Source organism: Panthera uncia, chromosome A2, assembly GCF_023721935.1.
Source record: "Panthera uncia isolate 11264 chromosome A2, Puncia_PCG_1.0, whole genome shotgun sequence".
In the NCBI taxonomy this organism is placed as follows: domain Eukaryota; kingdom Metazoa; phylum Chordata; class Mammalia; order Carnivora; family Felidae; genus Panthera; species Panthera uncia.
In genome coordinates, this window is record NC_064816.1 from 28908715 (window position 1) to 28922696 (window position 13982).

General features: G+C 42.6%; 1 protein-coding gene and 1 long non-coding RNA gene across 14 annotated transcripts in view; one reads left to right on the plus strand and one right to left on the minus strand.

The window, feature by feature from the left end:
- Window positions 1–13982, minus strand: part of CADPS (calcium dependent secretion activator) — a 477475-nt gene that overhangs the window by 283532 nt on the left and 179961 nt on the right. The window lies entirely within an intron of this gene.
- Window positions 1634–5795, plus strand: LOC125930692 (uncharacterized). The gene is made up of 3 exons (XR_007460216.1): window positions 1634–1885; window positions 3785–3844; window positions 5261–5795. It is a non-coding gene; the product is annotated as an uncharacterized LOC125930692 (long non-coding RNA).

A 13982-nucleotide genomic window follows, 5' to 3' on the forward strand; every position in this document is an offset into this window, starting at 1 on the left:
AGGGTAACACACATACCCTCTGGGGTTTACTGAGAGCTGTCCAGCTCTGTCAGCTCAGATTGACCTGCTGGGTCTAATCATCATCTCATTGACCCTCCCCACCAGCCTTGCCCTATGGCTATAGAAGCAGAAGACCAGGAAAGGAAAGGAGAGGAACTGATAGAAAGAAAGAGAACCATCCAGGTTCCTTAGCAAGTGGCGATGGCCAAGACTTTTCTTTATTATCCCTTTAGGGCTACCCACTGCTCCTCCTTCAAGAAAATAACAGAGAGGGGCGCCTGGGTGGCTCAGTCAGTTAAGTGTCTGACTCTTGATTTCGGCCCAGGTCATGATCTCATGGTCATGAGACTCAGCCCCGCATCGGGCTCTGTGCTGGGGGCATGGAGTCTGCTTAAGATTCTCTCTCCTTCTCCCTCTGCCCTTCCACACACGCACCCTCTCTCTCTAAAAATTAAATAAATAAAAAGTAACAGAGAGACTGGGACACCTACAGGAAAGTGAGCATCCCATTTTTCCTGTGGGATGTTTGCTCTGCAGCCAACTGGTTGGCTTCATTTAGTTGAGCAGATCTAAAACACAAAGAGAAATGGAGGAAGACAGCACGATAGGGGGAGCACCCACAGCCTATTTGTACTACCACTATTTGCTGTGGCAAAGATGCCTGGTTTTTCATGGGCCACGTGCACACTGAGAAAGGTAGCTGAGCTACAGGCATCCTGTTGGAACTTCATCATGGTGGGTGGATGCTGGTCCAGGGAACCTGCACAATAGGAGGCTCTGGAGTGGAGCCCTAGGGATGGGAACGGACATGTGACTGAAAGATAAGAAGCTGAAGAAGGTCTCTCTCGTGAGAAGACCCCTCTGTATGACTAGGACCCAGAACCCATTTCAGATGTGCCCCGTCTAGAATGTTCCCACCACACTAGAGTCAAAGTCAGTCCCTGCCATCTTTCCTCTGTCGGGCAGGACTCCCACTACGTCCTATCTTCCAGACTTCTTTCTCAAAGGCTCTCATAAAACCATGCGCTTGCCAGCACAGAATTCAGGTTAGTCTACAATTGTACATGCACTGGTGTGATTGCTGAGTGATGTCTGTTTCTCCATTATATTGTAAGTCCCGTGGTTTTTGCTCCAGATGATAATCTGAGTGAAGAGCATAGAGCCTGGTCTGTTTGGTGCTTAAATTCTCGTGGAAAGAAAGAAGGGAATGAGCCTTCTGTACATAGCATTCCTGGTGGCCCTTTCTCATGGCATTTACCACTATGAACTTGGTATTATTATTATTATTATTATTATTATTATTAGGACATATATCAAATGCTCCTACCAGACTAGAAACGTTTGAGGGCAGGAACCGGTTCCTCTCCTGATCTCCCATAAAACCTTAAAGAAAGTAAGAAATTGTGGGCACAGTTTTTGTTGTTTGACAAATCCACAAGAACAAAAACCTAGACTGGATTCTTCTTGTTCAGGGTTGACCCTGAGAGTCCCTACTATAAAATCTTGTTTTGAAGAACGGCGGTTCTTTAATCGCTGAATCAATGACTTCAATATGTCTACATGACCGGCAAAAATTCCTCTGCTCTGTTCTAAATTCTGTTCCAGGCTGACTGATGTAATAGGTAGGGGGGCACAAAGGGATGCTGCCTGTGGATGAAAAGAGGAAAGAATGACACTGTAGACCTTTTGTTCTCCAGAGGGAACTTAGCTGGGGGAAAATCATATCGAAAGAGACACACTATGTTGGCACCTGGAGAGGAATTAAAAAGTATTCATTGCAGGGCTGCCTTATTAACTAATGGATTCAAAGACAGTAAGAAGATAATCGGAAGAAACGTTAGTGAGCTATTTCTGGCAGCACAAGGGATGAAGGCAATTCTGAAAGGTAGAGGCTTCCTTCTTCAATAATTGAAATCCTATTTCACAGTCCACAGATTTTGTGGCTGTGCCTTGATGCCACAATAAAAGTATTTCTGGAATCAAGGAAAGAATTCAGCTTGCTTTTTTTTTTTTTTTTGACGTTAAAGATAAGTGCAGGAGCTTTTTTTTTTTTTTTCTTTTTCCCCCTGCTGTTTATTCTACTTTAGCATAGGAAACCTATACCCCTAGGAAACTGGTGAATCACTAAATGACCAGAAAATGCCGGAACAGACCCACTCAGTCTCAGTTATGTGCGACACTTAAATCCTAAAGGAGCTTATGTGGGAATCCTTGCAAGGAAGCCCCGAGCACTGGGGATGTTACTTGTTCGTGACTGCCCATGTACTCCTCTGGAAGCACTCTTCCCCCACTCTGAATGTTAGTGCTTCAGAAATCATCTCTGAAAACTGTTAGTGTCCAGTGAATCATAGGATTTTCAAACTAATCCATTTTTATCCCCTCCCTCACTTTGCTGTTCAACAGAATTGGAAGCTGAGAGGTCAGAAAGCCAGTTTAATATTTTGCAATTCTTATTTAAGAACTCTGGACCTCTGGGAAAAAAAGGTTTCTAAAAGGGATTGTAATAGAGGCAGTTCATTCTTTCCTTCCTTCCTCTTTCCCTTCTTTCCATAAGTATTTATTGAATATAGGTTGTACCAGGCAATGTGGTAGGAGCTAGGCACACAATGATAAACATAAATGAACTAACTGGCCATTCTTTTGTGAAATGGATGACCTAATGAGGGATGCAGACATTAATTACGCACATTAATATGAACTTGCAAGTGGATTATTGCTCCGAAGGATGAGAACAAGATTATATGAAAGAAATTTGATCTAGGGGCTCTTGAATTGAGAACAAAAGGTTAAGCAGAGATCAAACTAGGCAGAGTGGAAAAACACATTTCAGACAGGCATAGTATATGCAAAGGGCCTGTGGCAGAAGAGAACTGGGAAGCAGATTCACATGTAGCTGGAGTACACGGTGAGGAGGGGAGTTAAAATAAAGCTGGGGAGAGATACAGAGGTCAAGCCATGCACGGGGTCATGGGAAGACTGTGAATGGGGTCTTGTGGATTATGGCAGGTTATTCCTCTTTATCCTAGAAGCAGTAGGAAAGCACTAGAAGTTTTAAAGCTGGAAGGTAGGGTGAGAAATACGGCAAGGAGGGATGAGAAACTCAAATTAGCATTTCATATGGCTTATATGGAGAGTGGATTGGAAGGGGTAAGGGTGAATGGTGCTGATGGTAGCCAAGTCTCCTAAATAAATACCAAGTGCCTACATTGGGTTCGGTGCTTTCAAGTGTCCCCAAACTTCTTTAATTGTGTTTACAATCCCATAAAGAAGGACTTTTCAAGTTTATTTATTTTCAGAGAGAGAGAGAGAGAGAGAGAGAGAGAGAGAGAGAGAGAGAGCGAGCGGGGGGGGGGGGGAGAGAGAGGGAGAGAGAGAGAGGGAGAGAGAGAGAGAGAGAGAATGAATCCCAAGCAGGCTCTGGGCTGTCAGCACAGAGCCCAACGCACAACTTGATCTCACAAAATGTGAAATCATGACCTAAGCCGAGACCAAGAGTTGGACACTTAACCAACTGAGCCACCCAGGTGCCCCAGAAAGGACTTTTTCATATTTAAATAAACTTTTAATTTTAGAATAGTTTAGATTTACAGAAAAGTTGCAAAGAGAGCACAGAGGGTTCCTGTATATTCCACACCCAGATCCCCCTGTTGTTAATATCTTGCATTACCATGGTGTATTTGTCAAAACTAATGAACCAATATTGATACATTATTATTAATTAACCTCCACAATTTATGTGGACTTTCTTAGTTTTTCCCCTAATGTTACTGTTTTCTGTTTCCAGGATCCCATCAAGGATACTGCATTACATTTTGCCTTTATGTTCCGGACTCCTTTGGGCCGTGTGAGTTTTTTGGGGCGTTCCTTGTTTTTGGTCATCTTTGATTTTCTTTGATCATCTGTACAGCATTGAGGAGTAGTGGCCAGCTATTCTTTAGAATGTCCCTCAATTTGGGAATTTTCTGATGGTTTCTGAGGATGAACAGCACATAAGTGAACAGTCATTCTCGACATTTATTGAGGGTACAAACTATCAACAGAACTTATCATGGATATCCACCTCGGTCACCTGGCTAACATAATGTTTTCCAGGTTTCTCCACTATAAAGTTATTTCCACTAGACCTCTCCTCTTCATACTGCTTTTTTGGGAAGCAAGTCACTAAGTATAGCCAAATTTTTTGATAGTACTCCTTGAGTAGTATCTACAGAGTTATTTGGAATTTTTCTGCATGGGAGAGTTGTCTCCCATTTGTCTCTTCTCCTTTATTTATTTAGTCATTTATTTATTGCCATATGGACTTAAGGATATTTATTTTATACTTGACATTATAATAGCCCAACGTGGTATTTAATATGTTGCTCTAATTGCTACAGATTAGACCTTCAGGAGTTCTTTTTGTTGGCTCCTGTGTACTTTTTACATACATCCATTATTTTGTGGGTTTTCTTTTTAAAGCGATTTCTTAGTTTTGGGCACTATATAATGCTCCAGGTTCATCTTGTAGAAGGTCTACTCTACCTCTAGAATTAGTCATTTCTCCAAGGAGCCCTGGTTACTTTTACGGGAGAATTGTATTAGAAACCAATTTATGGGCATTAGATGTTCTCATTGCTGCTGGGGAAAAGGATTTTTAACCTCAATTCAAATGAGAGCACTAATGATTAGGAAGGTTAAGTGACTTGCCCAGTAAAGGACATAGCCAAGATTCAACCAAATGCCTTTCCTTCATTCTCCTTTGTAAGAACACTAAATTTCATTCCACGCTTACCATTTCCCTCAGCGACCCATGCACTTTGGGGAAAGGTGACCCTAGTCTCACCTCCAGGTGAGGGTCCTCCCTGGCTTAAGCCATTTAACAGGTCCCACGTACCTGGCCATAGTGACCGTATAATGGACAGGATATCTTTCATAACATATACGCACCAGTTAGACGCAAGATGACATTCTCTAAAGGGTTTCTGGGTAAGAGAGGTCCTAACCTTTCTGAGAGAGATGCTGGGAGAAAATTCTCTCTTCCAGCTGGATGTAAGTGAAATTGTAAACACAAACAAACAAACAGACCTGTCTTTTTTGAGGATAAGATGCTGCAGCACGTGGCAAGAGAAACAGAAGGCGAAGACTTTGTTCCTGAACTCAGTAGTTTACAGCCAGAGTAGGGCATAAGCCCGTACACAGTTGAGGATTCTGCTACCAATTAAAGATGGTAGGTGATTCACCTATTCTTTTACTTATAATTCATAATACACTTTGCTTGCAGAAAAGAACTGGGTGGCTTCCAATAAGGCGTGGATGCAATAAACCTCTATAAACAAGGCTAAAAAGGACAAGAATTGGCTGAAAAACTGGCAATGATAACTTCACTCAAAAGCCGAGGCTAAGGAAATGTATTGAAATTGAGCACAAAATATCACTCTGAATTCCTAATCGTGAAAGGCGAAATGAAGAAAGTGACGGATGACTTTGTTTTTATAATCAAATTACAACACTGCTCGTTCTGAGCTCTGGGAGGAGCGTGTCACTGGACAATCTGCAAAGGACACGCTGAATGCCATTAGGGTCGGCATCAGAGCGCGTGGTTTCACAATGCAGGGACATTCGTCATAAGACCATTTCTTATATCCACTCTCAATGAAAGCCAAGGGTATGAAGGAAAGTTCTGTGAAGGCTTCCAAAAAACCTAGGGTGAACTCCCAAGTGGGTAGCCTTTTAGGGAACTGGCTTGGTATGAGAGGACATTCTAAAGAATCTCAAGGAATAAAATAGTTAACCTGTCCCTTGGCTTCTCCAATCAACTATCAGTTGTCTTTGTTTCATTTTTAACTGGAGATTCATAGCAGATAACCTGGACATGAAAACTGGCTTTGAGGTCAGCAGAGCATAGTTAAGAATTCTGACTGGAGTCAGAGACTTGAGTTGGGCTTCTCATTATTGTGTGTGTTTTATCCCCATTCATTGGTTTTCAAACTGTTCTACTGAGTCCTGGGGTCCCCTGCAGGTCTTGTAGGAGGAGGGCTGCACAGAGGCCCACGGTAGGCTCCAGATTTTCCACCCTCACCTCAGACGGAGCGGCTTTAGACTTTAATCCGTGAAATATTTCATTTGAAGAGAGGAGTCTGTTGCTAAAACAACTACGTGGCAGTAACAAAATATTTTTTTTTTCTTTTAGAGAGAGAGCATGAGTGGTGGAGAGGGGCAGAGGGAGAGAGAGAGAAATTTAAGCAGGCTCCACACTGAATGTGTAGCCCTACGTGAGGCTCAATCCCATGACCCTGAGATCATGACCTAAGTCGGAATCGAGTCGGACGCTCAACTGAGCCACCCAGGCACCCCCAAAACCTCTTTTGACACTGATATATATCGATGTGCATGCAAAAGTCAGAGAAGTAGTGGGAATACAGATGTCAAAATGTTAACCGTAGTAGAGTCTCCAAATACGTTCTCTAACAAGCCCCTCCTCCCTCTATTCATGTGCCCCTCCTGATATAGCAAGTGCAATCTATTTCCTCTCTCTTGGAATTTGGGCTGGCTCTGTGACTGGCCTTGGCTATCAGGATGTAGCTCAGTTACACTCTGGTGCGTCTGAGTCCATGCAAGGCATGGACTAGAAGCTTCTGTTTCCTGGCTCTTGGTGCCCAGTGCTGTGCTACGTAGAGCCCAATACACATGCAGAGGCCGTAGAGAGAACTGGGGCACCCAGTGGAGACCGTCAGCATTAAGTGTAAGCTGCCTGAGTGAGCCACGTTCCATGTTCCAGCTTGGTGGATGTACAGATGACCACAAACCAGCTGATACCGCACAGAGAGAAGAAGCACCCGTCTAATCCCTGCCAACACGTGAAATCATAACAAATCATAAAATCGTTCTTCTTTTGGGGGATTAGTTTGTTATACACTCAAAGATAAATGAAACAGGGGTAGGTTGTTTTCTTCCATGTAGTTTTCTGATTCTTCAACATGTTATTTTGCAACAGACATGTTATTTAATCCCGTTCCTTATTTAAAAATGAACTACGGGGGCGCCTGGGTGGCTCAGTCGGTTGAGCGTCTGACTTCGGCTCAGGTCATGATCTCACGGTTTGTGAGTTCGAGCCCCACCTCGGGCTCTGTGCTGACAGCTCAGAGCCTGGAGCCTGCTGCAGATTCTGTGTCTCCCTCTCTCTCTCTCTGTCCCTCCCCTGCTCATGCTCTGTGTCTCTGTCTCAAAAATAAACATTTAAAAAAAGTTGGTAAAATGAGCTATAAATGTGTATAAGTAAAGAAATGGACATGTTTTGCCTTCATGATTACGTCCTTTGGCCAGTTTTTATAATCAATAGCATGGACACTGGCCACCAAGGCATGATGTGGTCACAGAGCAGAACAGAGCTAACCAAATCTCACAGGTATTAAAGTTAACCTCCCAACACACACACACACACACACACACACACACACACACACACACACATACACACACACACCCCTGGCACATGTCTGATGAAGTATAAACATACCATAGTCAAAGTAGTGATAATGTTAACGTATAGAAGAGAAGGGGGGCTTCGAACTAGTCTAAACCTAACATTTCAGTTTAGGGGTTAGTATGTGAAATGACCCATTCACTTAGCTAGGAAGTGACAGTCAGGAGAAAACTACAAATAAACAATGATGCTAAGAGACTAAATTAACTGCATTCCAATGAATAAAAAAAGAAACCGCTATCTATTTCTGGCAAAGAGAAGAGCATTTTTACTTTTCTCTATATAACATTTCAGAAGCATAATATACCTGTGCCTTCTTATGGCATGGAAACAATGGCAAAAAAAAAAAAAAAAACAAAAAAACAAAACCAAGAACATTTATTCCAAGTTATTTCAGAAACTCAGGTTGGGGAGGAAGTCAGTGGATCAGCCGACATCTGCGAGCAGGAAAGTGTCTTTGGTTCCAAACAACGTAAATACATTTACGTGTTAACTGTGAACCTGATAGATATTTCTCTTCAATTTCTGAAGCTGTTGTGGGTTTTTTTTTTTTTTTTGCAATTGGAGTTAATGTATATTACAAGTCATAATGTAAGAAAAAAAGTGATTCATCTGCAGACAAGAAGAGGCAAATGAAGGCCCAGGTGTCATCATGGTGTATGCTTGAGGGTTTACCAAAAAACACCTTTTGTTTTTGCTTTCGTGAATGTCCTGTTTATGGAGTATATTTTGTAAAGTCACCTTTGCCTATCTAGTATAGGTGGCTCATAGTAAGTGAGGTCCAACTTGGTATTTTATGTGTATTTCAAAATAACCATTGATTTAATCTTATGCAATTTGATAATACTTTTCACTTAGGGAGTGTCCTAGGATGCACTGGGTAACTAGGCAGGGATGGATTCTAAGCCATCAGGGGCTAGTGAATTTGCGATCACTACACATTCCCTGTGGTCTCACACTCCTCTCCCTACAGAGGTGCCCAGGAGATGCTGGCCTCCTGTTAGCTCTTGGGGACACAACTGTGATAATGGTGATGGCTGCAGGCAGCCACCAAGCAGCAAAACTGTAGCAGCTGTCACCACAGCCTGGGAACCGCCATCAGGAATGGGTTTCTTCCTTTATGGTCAAAGGCTTGGAGCTCCAAACAGCATGAGGAGCTTTATTTATGGCAGAGAAGAGGGATCAGCAGTCCTGTTTGTGTAGATTAGGGTTGAGGGGGGACTAAAATGGGGGCGGGAGGCTCTCCCATCTGTTCTTGTTTTTCTAAAGGGCTGATGTCAGTGAACAATTTAAAATGGCTAAAATTCCCCACTCACTGCCCTCAATATCAGTTTATCGGTTTTGAAATTCACACTGACCTCCTCGGGGAATCTGTGAAAAAGTCCCAAATAGGGCAGGAAATGCTGCAAAGTGCCATCTCAATCGAGGAGAAATCATTTCTATTAATAGCCAGGGGCATTTTATTGGGAGACTGTTAATAAATTCTAAGGAAAAGCACTTAACTGTTGCCAACTAAAGGAATTTCTTCTCGTTTTTAATTAAATGACAAGAAGGTAAATAATCAGAAAGGGAGGACTGTAAGACCCTAGGGGACCAGGAATTTAGGGCCAGGATGGATTGGCTTGAGCATTTTCAATGTTCGGGAGCATGTATCATGACTACATCTTTCTGTTGCTATTATCCATTGTGCATTTTCAAATCTTGTCCTTCCAGTTCAACATGTGCACGAAGGGTTTTTATTGATGCTTCCCGGTCACCTTTCACATTGCTTTTTGCTTTCACCTTAACATGTCTATGGCAAAATCCCTTATTATTAGTTTTTTGGTTTTTTGTTTTTTTACCACTTACAAAGAACTTTCAAGGACATGATCTCACCTGAACTGCACAACTATGCAGTAGGTGGAAATGGTAGGGCTGGGAAGCACTGAAATAATTCATACCCATTTTACAGTTGAGGAAACGGAGACCCAGAAAGGCAAAGAAAAACTCCCAAAGCAAATAATTCCTCTAACCCTGTCATGAACTCATTCAACAGCTGTTTAGTGACATGCTATGTCAGGTATATCATTGCATTGGTGAGGGGCTCAAGCGCTATGGTTAGAATATGCTTGGGAGTAGATATCAGGATTTAACAAAAATTTCCATCAGTTCATCAGGGTTTCTCAATTGCAGCACCACTAACATTTTGGAGTGGATATTTCTCTATTGTGGGGTCTGACTTATTCATGGCAGGGTATTTCGCGGCACGCCTGGCTTCTACCCAATGGAAGCCACTGGTACCCTTCCCCCCACTGTGATCACCAAAAACATCTCTAGATAGTCACAAATGTCCCCTGGGGGAAAATCTGAGAACCAAGGAGAACTGAATTTTGTGGTCTTCAGTGCCTCATCTCTAAAACGGGTACATGTATCAGTCTCTCCCTAATTGCAATGTAGAGGTTAAGGAAACGACTGGAAGTCATCAGAACGCAGGAGATGTTTCTGTGTTATTATTCCTGTTCAGATCGTCCAATATTTATGTTGTGCCCACTGCGTGCCGATGCAGACAGGAAGGTGGAGGCAGATTCAGGCCTAACTTCTAGGCCGTGCCTCCCACATACAGTGCTCTGTTTTCTCCACTGGCTGGCAACTCTTCTAAGCTCCCACCCAGCCAAGTCTCATTTTGTTCTTGGTCTCACCATCTGTAAACATCTTGTCCTAGTTTGTTACCATCTCTTGCCATCTAAGTTGTAAGGAAGCTTTCAGGTTTGGAAAGGTTTTTCTCAGGCTGACATTTTAGAACTCGCCATGCCTGGGCTTCGTGTTATCTTGCTCTACGATCTCGTGATCAACCCAACAAAGTCCATCAGTCCTTGATGTCTGTCATCAGAAGGAGCTGGAGATACGGTAATCCACTGTCCCCAAAGTGTCCGTGTGAGCAGCGAGAGGTGGTATGGGAAGAGAAATGAAGTTGACAGTGTGAGCAATTTTCTCTAAATGAGCCCCAGAATGTTATTATTCTAGAATGTGAATGACAGTGTGACAAATAATTTTTTTTCACTTTCTTTGTTACTAGGCTGTGATCTGACAGCTTTCAAGAGTTTTAGTGATATTTATTTGTAGAAAAATTTCCTAGTTCTAACAATGAATACTTCTTGAATAAGGAATGGCTGACGTTTGATTTTTCTCTAAGCCATATTTTCTCTAAGCAAAGCAGTGCAATTAATTTTTCCATGTTGCACCTGAGCTGAAAAGAAAAAAAAAAGATAGCATTCCTCTATTCCATTTTTTTCTACCATTACCTTAGGGGGCTTATAAACAGTTTCTCTATAATAGGAAATGTGAACCTAAAGAGACTGTATATGATGAACTTTAAAATCATAACGTAAACATAATTAAGACATAATGCCAAGAGAATAGAATGTCATCTTGAGGTGATGACCTCTAACTGCTGTAGAAGTATGGAAGGAGAAGAAAACTGATGTCCAGAAATACAGATTGGGTATTAGCCAAGACCTTCACTTGAATGTCATTGCCCTAGGACTCCCTGAGTGATAACTGAATCATTGCTTTGTAAAAAAATATGGTCGATTCTCCATCATTCTCAGGAGAGGGAATGTAGGGCATTAAACAAAACACAACATATTAATTTGTATTTGGATGACGTATTTGCATAATCCTTTGGACATGAGTGTACTTGACATTATAGAATTTCTTTCTGCTAAGTCGCCAAAATTTATCAGACCCTAATCGTAATCTTTCAAAGCCATAGATTTGGCTTCCGGTTGGTGAATCACTTCAGGCAGATGTGCTAATAGCTTTGCAGGTCGTCTTTCCCAGGAAATACATTTCCTTTTTTTTTTTTTTTAAGTTTTATTTATTTTGAATGAGAGAGAGAGAGAGAGAGAAGGAGAGGGGCAGAGAGAGAGAGGGAAGGAGAGATAGAATCCCGAGCAGGCTTCACATCCAGCCTGGAGCCCAACACAAGGTTCAGTCTCACAACCGTGAGATCGTGACCTGAGACAAAATCGAGCTGGCTGCTCAACCGACTGAGCCACCCAGGCGCCCCTACATTTCCCTTCTAGTAACAGGAAAAGCTTCTAGAAAGAAGTAGCTCCTAAGGTGGGCGGGGTGGGTAAGATTTCAAAGAGTGGCAATGGGAGATGAAATAAGATGGCATTCTAGGTGGAGGAAACAGTATAAACAAAGCTCACAGCAAAGTTTAGAAGGATGACAACTAGGTTGGTTTGACCATAGGGAAAGACCGGTAGAGAAGAATAACATATTTTAGCTGGAAAGAGTACTGATTCTTCCTTAGACTGGAGTCCCAAACAGGTTCTTTGTTTGCCAAGTTTAGAGTAAAGATGGGCTTTGATTGTCTCGAGCAATACACACACACACACACACACACACACACACACACACACACACACACATCTAAATTGACTTTTAGCTTCTTCTAAAAATCTGAAAGATCTGTCGGCAATGGGCCTATGATCCTGCTGGAGCTGGTGCTAATTAGCGGCTATCCTCATTAAGGAGGCATTCATTCTCCAGTTGGCCAAAGTCCTCACCATTCCCTATTTGAGTTCCCAACACACCGAGGGAAAATGGAAGTTGTGATTTATTGTTGAATTTTTCTTATGGTAGAGAATCATAATCTCCGATAAAATGCAAGGTTAGGTTGTACTGTTCTTAGAGTAGGTTGTATTTGTTCTTACACTGAGGATCGTAAACAATAAATTTGAATTTTCTTACACCAAACTCATTCCACTCGTTTCCATTGACTGTCAGCACTTGAGATGATGACCCCTGCTTTAAATCGGGGAAGAATTTAAAAGATTTTTGGGGTAGGCAGTGACGTGATCAAAAGTATATTAATTTGGGCATGAGAAACCACACAAGATGGAAAACAAAGAGTGCTCAAAGACAAAGAAGCGAATTAGCAGTTGTCGATAGCACCAGAAGCTCAACATCACGAGGGTTTGAAGCAGGCTAGGAGCACATGGATTGGACAGTAACCGAGAGGTAGGGGTTAAAGGGATGGTATTTTGTGGTTCTTATTTTTAGCTTCCTTAATATATAACTTTAGAAATCAGAAAGCTGGAGGGAGGCTGGGTGGCTCAGTTAGTGGAGGCACCAACTTTTGATTTTATGTCTGTGAGGGTCCACTTCCTAGTTCACAGATGACCATCTTCTCGCTGTGTCCATACATGTCAGAAAGGACAAGGGAGCTCTCTCGGGTCTCCTTTATGAGGCCACTAATCCCATTCATGAGGGCTACACCCTCACGACCTAACCCCAAAGGGCCTGACTCCAAGTGTCATTGCTTTGGGGACTGGGTTTCAGCACATGAACTTTGGCAGGGAGGACACAAACATTCAGCCTGTGGCAAAGAGTCGTGAGGATGCCACCAAGGAGTCAGAGAGGGAGTAGCCAGCCAAAAGGAGTAAAATCAAGAGAGCAAAGCATGAGAAATGGCAGGAAGCAGAGAAGTTTGAGATGGAAGGGTATGACCTGTGGTGTCAGTACTTTTCCCTGAGGTGGGACCAGTGAACGGGAGGACTCCACGAAGGTGACGCCAGAACCAGAGGGGTAGAGGAGAGAGTGGAGGAAGGTTATGTTTAATAATCTATTAAATGACTTACATAAAGGCTTACTCACCAGAGTTTATGAGTATCAGAGGATAAGAAGTAGAGAGTACAGAAGCTAAAGGATCAGAAAGAGTTGTTTTAAAGCATCCAGGACATTTACTAGAACATTATTACAGGGAGTGACCAGTCCTTCTCGTGGCCATCAGTGACGCTCGGAAATCAGGCATACAAACATCCATTTTTTTAAAATGAGAAAATTTGTTTGGGACTGTGTGTGGATGTATGGCTTTTGTTTTATAAATCCATCCTGTCGTTTTGGCATCAACCATGTGAGCCTCTCAAACCACGTTCACATTTCTGCATGATACAGAAGATAATGTGTAGGGTGGAAAGCTGTTATTTCTTGCTTGTCCTACAGTGGTATCCTCTCCTCTGGAAATAGTGCACTACATTTCCTTTAGTGAACTACCACACCCTAATTTCATCTTGTTCTGGTGGAACAGCAGTCTCAAACAAGGTATGGCCTTCCCACCCATTGTCCCCATTCTCCTGTGCGGGCCAAAACATGGGCATAAGGTGCTATAAAGCCAAGCAGACTCTCCCCTGAGAACCTTCATCATAAGCAGAGGTGAGCAAGGGGCAGAATGAAGCTGGAGTTGTGTCATTCAGATGGCAGCACCTTGAAGACACTGCCCAGCTGCACCTGCTGCTGTTACCTTCAGAGGTGTCCTGTTCTTGTCATTGCTGAGGTGGGAATTCAGCCGTGCCCTAAAACGAAATGCTGCTGTTTCAGTTAGCTGGGACCAGTTTAAGTTGCTTGCTACCCAAGTATTCTCATGGCTAATATCTGTTTAAGGAGACCCTATTGGTGAATTTTACCAACGATAAGATGCTGTAGCTCCAGATGAGCAACCTGGAGGTTTGCATGATTAACTATAAACATGAAC